The sequence below is a fragment of the Nothobranchius furzeri genome, chromosome 1 (genome assembly GCF_043380555.1).
Source record: "Nothobranchius furzeri strain GRZ-AD chromosome 1, NfurGRZ-RIMD1, whole genome shotgun sequence".
In the NCBI taxonomy this organism is placed as follows: domain Eukaryota; kingdom Metazoa; phylum Chordata; class Actinopteri; order Cyprinodontiformes; family Nothobranchiidae; genus Nothobranchius; species Nothobranchius furzeri.
The window spans coordinates 97959862-97967722 of record NC_091741.1 but is presented as its reverse complement, the minus strand read 5'-3'; the positions used below and the strand labels follow the sequence as shown (position 1 = coordinate 97967722).

General features: G+C 44.7%; 1 long non-coding RNA gene across 1 annotated transcript; it reads right to left on the bottom strand.

The window, feature by feature from the left end:
* Positions 1 to 979: 979 nt before the first annotated feature.
* On the bottom strand, positions 980 to 1865 carry LOC139070342 (uncharacterized). Its single transcript, XR_011520886.1, has 3 exons — positions 1543 to 1865; positions 1191 to 1413; positions 980 to 1124 (listed from the first exon to the last, which is right to left on the bottom strand). It is a non-coding gene; the product is annotated as an uncharacterized lncRNA (long non-coding RNA).
* Positions 1866 to 7861: the final 5996 nt, after the last annotated feature.

Sequence of the window (7861 nt, the reverse complement as noted above, 5' to 3'; positions counted from 1 at the left end):
GCTAAGCTGAGTCCCATTCTTTCCCGCTCTGAACTTGAGACAGTTGTCTACACCTTCATCTCCCCTGAACCGTCTACAGGTGGTTCAGAATGCCTGTGCTCGACTTCTGACTAAGTCCTCCAAACACACCCACATCACCCCACTTCTCCTCCAGCTTCACTGGCTGCCGGTTATCTTCAGGTTTCGTTTCAAGATCCTGGTTCTGGTCTATAAGGTCTTACATGGACAACCATCATTGGTTATCTTCTTAGTCCCTACACCTCCAGCAGGTCCCTGAGGTCCAGTGATCAAAGCCTACTATTTGTACAGCAAAGGTGACAGATCATTTGCTGCTGTGGCCCCCAGACTCTGGAACTCTCTCCCCCTGAGCCTGAGATCAGTGGACTCAGTGGTCACCACCCTCTCTTTATTCTGCTCTTTCTACCCACTCCGCCTTTCCCAGGATCCACTAATGTCCCTCTTTCCTATTCATTTTCTCTCTCCTTTTCCTTACATTACTTTTATTTTTTTAATCACAATTTTAATTTTATTTTCTCATTTTAAACATATTTTTAATAATTTTTTGAAATATTTTTTATACTTTGTTTATTTTTTGTTTGGCATTGGTTTTATTGGAAATTAAGAGTTAAAAATGTTGATATAATGTATATTGATGTAGTAATGTTGATATCAAACATCCTTTCTTGTAAGCCAAAGTGTACAGATTCATAAACATTTGCTTCATTTGTCAAAACTCATTTTAGTTATGGGTTTCTTATTAACAATAAAAAAAACTAAACAATGTTTAGAATGTTTCCCAGTGATGAAACAGTGAAATATGTAAAAATATTCAAAGCAGGCATTTACATGGCTGATAAACAATGCAAGCTAATGCACACATTGTGGTGCAAATGCTTGAAATATATTTCTTATAAGGTTGTTCACCGAGTTTGAGTTGGGCACCCACAGAACATTTTAATAACGGTGGCTAGACATGTCATGGCGGGCGGCAATCTTTTGACCCACGACATGCAGAATCACCACACAGGAACCGGTAAGTAAGTAAAACGACTTTATTATGTACTGAAGGGCAACGAGGGGAACAGACGACGGGCAGGCTGGCAGCAAGATTTCAGGATGGAACTCTGAGGAGGGAGACAAAATGAGTATATGGAGGAATGACGGAGAATGATATTGGGAGTGGAGCTTACTGATTGCAGTAGTGGTGAGAACCTCCGGAGGGACTGGTCAGGTCCGGGTGAGCAGGAAAGCTCCAGAAGGTGATGGGACTGTTGGTCCAGAGAGTAGGTAGGAGCAGCGGTTTGGTGGAGGCAGGTGAGCGGCTGAGAGCGAGCGGCCAGGGGAGGAGACGGCGTGATCTGGTGTGCAGGAGTCCAAGCTGGTTATGGAGGTGGTGGAGTGTGAAAGAGAAACCTGGAGCAGAGCAGGGGAGGATTATCAGGGTTTCTTCTGACGACAGAAATCAAGCAGAGCTTCAAATACAGGTTAGTGACTAGGAACTAGAAATTTCACAGGATCAAGACAGGTTAAGGCTAGAGCTACCCAAGATAGAGTAATCATCCGGCGAAGTGAAGTGCCACACTGCTCCTTAAATCCCCTGGGCCGTAATGACTGGATTGGCTGCAGCTGGAGACTCTCAGACTCTCAGACACGCCCACCTGAAAACAATGCTCAGAAAATACAGGTGAAATGCAGGAGGCTCACCACGGACCGTGACAAGACAGGCCAAAGAAAATTTTGGGGTGGCACACCACACTGGTTCTTGTGACTCTGGGAGAGTTTAGCCTGTGGCGATACATTGCTCCTTTATTCTTTTTTATTAAAGACAATATGTATCAAAAACACTTTACTTAAATTTGAGAAACACAAACATTTCAGAAAATACATTTCAGTTATTTTAAATGTCATTTCCTAATTTATTTTAGAATTGTATATTATTTTATTTTTTATATGTTATTTAGTTTACCGGTTGCTGTCTTTACAAAACCTATGGAGATGTAAACTTTCTTTTAACCCTTTGCATTATGGTCACTACAGTGGACAGGTACTCAAAATTGTTATTTATTTATTTTTGCTAGTAAGCGCAGCTGTTGAAGACTTTATTGCAATTGAGCCCTTCCATTTGGACTTCAGTAAGTCAAGCCAACATATTTCGTGTTCAGAATGCACTCTGTCCACTGAGGTGGACATGTAATAAACTATGTGTAAATTAAATGTTGCAAAAAATATGTAAATAGGAAATTTGTTTCATTCACACCTAAAGATGAATGAAATTTTTTCATAATTCATGCATCAAAGCAGCAGAAACTTATATCATATTGTTATTCTGATTATTTCTTTACTCATTAATTGTATATGTTTAATTGGGTTTTACATTTATGTCTAAGATGAATTTATGGTTTGATTTAAAATTAATATGATTTATTAACACTGGTCTGTCTTGTGGACAGTAATTTTTTGGGGGCCATGGCCACCCCTTGGGGGCGCCACTGTTCTAATAAAATACACTAGAAGAATTAGGTGTTGTAATGCAGCTAACGCGAATATCTTTGGAAAGTTAGGTGTTATTCAATAGTCATGAAAGCCCTCCCCTGTTAGTATTAGGTCATCATAAACACGATGATCAGAAGTAACTTCAGATCAGCTTGTCTTAGAGCTTCTGTAGGAAATGAGTAATTAGACATTTTTTTCTCATTGAATAAATTTCATGTTTTAGGTTCTGCATAAAAAATAACTTTTTGTTAAACGTTGTAAACAATCATACACCTTTATAATAAAAATAAATAATTAATTAAAAATAAATTGCACCTTTATTTATTTTTTGTTTTATAGTTTGTCACAAAGCTGTTCTTTAATATTTTAAAGCTAAAATAGCCTGAAGATGGAGCTTGCATCTCAAGCTGAAGATTTTGTCTTTTTGTGTGGTGAAAGGATACAAAAATGCCAACTCTCAAGACATGAGATGATATGCATGTGTTAAATTATGCTAAGATAATGCATGGAGCTTGGCTTTGCTTTTACGTCAGCTAAACCCAACTAAGTTTTCTTTCCAACCAAAATTCCATCTACGTGATTGGGTTTTCTACATTCAATTCAAGTTTATTCAAGTTTATTAATATAGTTCCAAATCACGACAAGAGTCGTCTCAAGGCACTTCACATGATAAACATTCCAATCAGTTCATTATGCCAATCAGAAAAAAGTTTCCTATATAAGGAACCCAGCAAATTGCATCAAGTCACTGACTAGTGTCAGTGACTTTACAGCAATCCTCATACTAAGCATTTAGCGACAGTGGAGAGGAAAACTCCCTTTTACCAGGAAGAAACCTCCAGAGAATCCTGGCTCAGTATAAGCAGCCATCCGCCACGACTCACTGGGGATCGAGAAGACAGAGCAGACACACACACACACACACACACACACACACACACACACACACACACACACACACACACACACACACACACACAACACACAACATATATACCAAGTAATGTTTCTATGGTTATTGCAGAGGTCACCACTGATCACTAGGGTGTGCTGTGATCAAACCTGGAGGGAAAAAGGTGTATTCAGGGATGTGCCTGAAGTCACGTACATGTGACTATCCCCTTCAGGGACGTGCCTGAAGTCACGTACATGTGACTATCCTTGACTGTACATACTGCTGCTTCTCATTTGTATTGCTGCTGCTCAACCATCACACTGCTGTCTATCCATGCTACTGTTAAACTTGTATCCAGGGTCCGAAATTAAATTTTTGACTCACCGGCCAAGTTGGCCGGTAGATGATGAAAATCTACCGGCCAAGCATATTTTTACCGGCCAAAATTATAAATGATTTAGATCTACCTAAAGCATGTAATTCTATATTATGTTGATTCCAAACAGAGTGACAAAATAATTAAAACATCAATTAATAAGGAAAACAACTCTTTTGTCACTTTTACTATTTATTTATTTATTTTTAGAGATGTTTTTATGAACTCTTTCATTGAAATCTAGTCAGACTCCTTGCTTTCTCTGTCCATGAAGTCTGGCCTCCTGCTTCTGACACCGTCTTTGTGCCAAAGCATTACAGCCTCATTTGGGTCATAGTCCTTGATCTCTGGAGAACACAGCTTCACCATGAGAATATCTGAAAGTGTGTCAGGGCTAGGGTTGTCACGGTAACCGGTGTAGCAGTAAACCCCGGTAAAAAAGTTGACAATAAATAATAACAGTCTTGTTTAAAATAAAAAAAAATATATATAAATATATATATAATCTCGGTGGGTTACCGTGGCTGCGGCGTAGGCATGGTGACCCTTACCAGCCACCGTATCATCTGCTAGAAGTTGCCGGCGGCACATGCGCACTTTGTTGTTTACGACCAAAACTTTCTTTAAGCTAAAGCTGAAATAATGGCAGGAGGAGACGGCAGCACTTGGGACATTTATTATCCCTCAAAGAAGACAAAGTCGGATGTATGGGCATTTTTTGGATATTTGAAGAATGCCGAGGGCCAGCTGTCTGTGAAAGGCAGCAACGCTACGTGGCCATCATAATGTAGCCGCTGTCTCACGACTCCACCGTCTCCAGTTCGCCACTTTTCACAAAATCTTCTGGTTGCCACTGGACCTGGTGGTTTTTCTTCCAGTTCGACGAGTTTTCATTTGGAAGGCTAGCTGACTCCAGTTAAAAACCGCCACATTTCACCGCTAGTTTTAACACGAAGCTAACTGCTAACTTGATAAACTGATTGAATGGGATAGGTGGAAATGACGTTGGATGCGGCGTTCACGTTTCGCGTACGTTTGTGTAAGTTGCATGCAGGCGGGAGGAGTATCAGAAATCCGTGGAAGACGACTGATAAACATAACTAATTTGGTGCAAACATTTACTCGCCAGGTGGCAGGTAGAGCTCAAAAATTTACTCGCCAAATGGAGCAATTTACTCGCATTTGGCGAGTGGCGAGTGCTAATTTCGGACCCTGCTTGTATCTGTAAGTCTTCACCTGCTTGTCAAGCTAATGTAATGGTCACATTGTCAGTATGCATGCTAAGCTGCACTGCATTTGTTTACCTATTTTATCGCATAGCTTAGCTTTGGCCATCAGCCCATGCTGCTGTTTCACACTGCCGTTAGCTTCTGCTCACTCAGCTTTGTATGTCACTGCAGGGCTCCTTCATCCTTGTCAACAAAGCCATTAGACATCGACCTGTGGTCGACGCCTCTTCCAGTCCTGTGGTCGACGCCTCTTCCAGTCCTGTGGTCGACCCCTCCTCGGGTCCTGGAGTCGACCCCTCCACCTGTCCAGAGGTCGACATCCCCTCCAGTCCAGAGGTCAACGTCCTCTCCAGTCCAGAGGTCGACGTCCCCTCCAGTCCAGAGGTCGACGTCCCCTTCAGTCCAGAGGTCGACGTCCCCTTCAGTCCAGAGGTCGACGTCCCCTTCAGTCCAGAGGTCGACGTCCCCTTCAGTCCAGAGGCCGACGTCTCCTCCTCCAGTCCAGTGGTCGACGTCTCCTCTTCCAGTCCAGTGGTCGACGTCTCCTCCTCCAGTCCAGTGGTCGACGCCGTTCCCAGTCCAGTGGTCGACGCCGTCTCCAGTCCAGTGGTCGACGCCATCTCCAGTCCAGTGGTCGACGCCGTCTCCAGTCCAGTGGTCAACGCCACCTCCAGTCCCCAGTCCAGTGGTCAACGCAGTCTCCAGTCCAGTGGTCGACGCCGTCTCCAGTCCAGTGGTCGACACCGCCTCCAGTCCAGTGGTCGACGCCGCCTCCAGTCCAGTGGTTGACGCCGCCTCCAGTCCCGTGGTCGACGCCGCCTCCAGTCCCGTGGTCGACGCCGCCTCCAGTCCCGTGGCCGACGTCGTCTCCAGTCCCGTGGTCGACGCCGCCTCCAGTACCGTGGTCGACACCGCCTCCTCCAGTCCAGAGGCCGACGCCGCCAGTCCAGAGGTCGACGCCGCCGCCTCCAGTCCAGAGGCCGATGCCGCCGCCAGTCCAGAAGCCGATGCCGCCGCCAGTCCAGAGGTCGACGCCGCCACCGCCAGTCCAGTGGCCGACGCCGCTGCCTCCAGTCCAGAAGCTGATGCCGCCACCCCCAAGAGCCCGTCGTCGTCTCCTCCTCTGTCCCAGAAGCAGACCCCCAAGAGCCCGTCGTCGTCTCCTACTCTGCCCCAGACGCAGGCCCCCAAGAGCCCTTTCTCGTCTCTTCCTCTACCGCGGACGCAGGCCCCCAAAAGCCCGTTGTCATCTCCTCCTCTGCCCCAGACGCAGTTCCCCGGACTCTACTGGTTCCTGCCTCCTCTCCACCGGTCCCTCGGTTCCTCTTGGCTCTCCTTCCTGGTCCCCCTCCTCCCGCCCTGCTCTGTGTTCCTGTGGGCGTCTGGGATCCGCCCTTTGAGGGGTGGGGGGGTGGGGTGGGGGGGGGTGGGGGGTACTGTCACACCCTGTCTGATCTCCCCATTCTGTTCAGTCATGTGTCTCTGTTAATTGCTCCCATCTGCCTCTCGTTTTCCAATCACCCAAGCTTCCAGCCCTCATGTATTTAAACCCCTTCAGTTCTACGTCTTTTGTCGGTTCATTGTTTCAGTGACCAGTGTGTCATTAAAGACTTTTACCTGTTCTAGTTTGTCTGCCTGCCTTCCTTCCTGACCTGCATGTGAATCCTTGCCTCCGCTTCACTTACTGGCACGTTGTGACAATTTGTTTACCTATTTTATCGCATTGCTTAGCTTTGAACATCAGCCCATGCTGCTGCTTCACACTGCCGTTAGCTTCTGCTCACTCAGCTTTGTATCTCGCTGCAGGGCTCCTTCATCCTTGTCAATAAAGCCATTAGACATCGAGGAGTGGATTTCTTCAGTTACATAGTGATTTCTTAGTAAATATTCTATTTGGTGAGAGATAAACTTCATTGTATTTATCCTAGTGAATCTATAATTAAACGGGTAAACTAGTAGTAGCACATTCAATGTCAAGGAAAGTAAAATGTTATTATCAGGAGAGGGAGAATGTTTAAGTGGTTATCAACAGTGTCCAAGCCAATGACCCCCTCCATGAGGCCACCACAGCTCAGCAGAACATCATTTTAGCTTCTTCTGGGGAGAAAAACACCTAGAGAAAAAATAAAGTTAACAGCTGAAATTGCAGGAAATAATGCAGTTAAAGAGCAAATTGTAGAAGTAGTCGAGTGTGGAAAGTGGTCAGTGTGTCCTCCAGCAGTCTAAGCCTATTGCAGCATAGCTACAGAGATAACTCTGGATTAACCTAGCCTTTTAGATGAAGGCATGTTGAATGCAGGGCAAGAGATAGCAGTCTTTAACGACTGTACACTCCACCTCCCTCTACTCCCCCACTTGTCCAGATCTGGGCTAACATCAGATTTAACCATAAGCCCTATCAAATAAAAATGTTTTAAGCCTAATCTTAAAAGTAGACAAGGTGTCTGCCTCACGGACTAAAGCTGGGAGTTGGTTCCACAAGAGAAGAGCCTGATAGCTAAAAGATCTGCCTCCCATCCTATTTTTAGATATTCTGGGAACCACCAGTAAACCTGCAGTCTGAGAGCAAAGTGCTCGGTTATCAGGTCACTGATGTATGATGGAGCTTGATTATTAAGAGCTTTATATGTGAGAAGGAAGATCTTAAAATCTATTCTGAATTTAACAGGCAGCTAATGTAGGGAAGCTAAGACAGGAGAGATATGATCTCTCTTTTTAATTCTCATAAGAACTCTAGCTGCAGCATTTTGGACAAGCTGAAGACTTATAACTACATTCTGTGGACCTCCTGAGAGTAATGAATTACAGTAATCCAGTCTTGTTGTAATAAATGCATGAACTAGTTTTTCAGCATCACTCCTGGAAAAG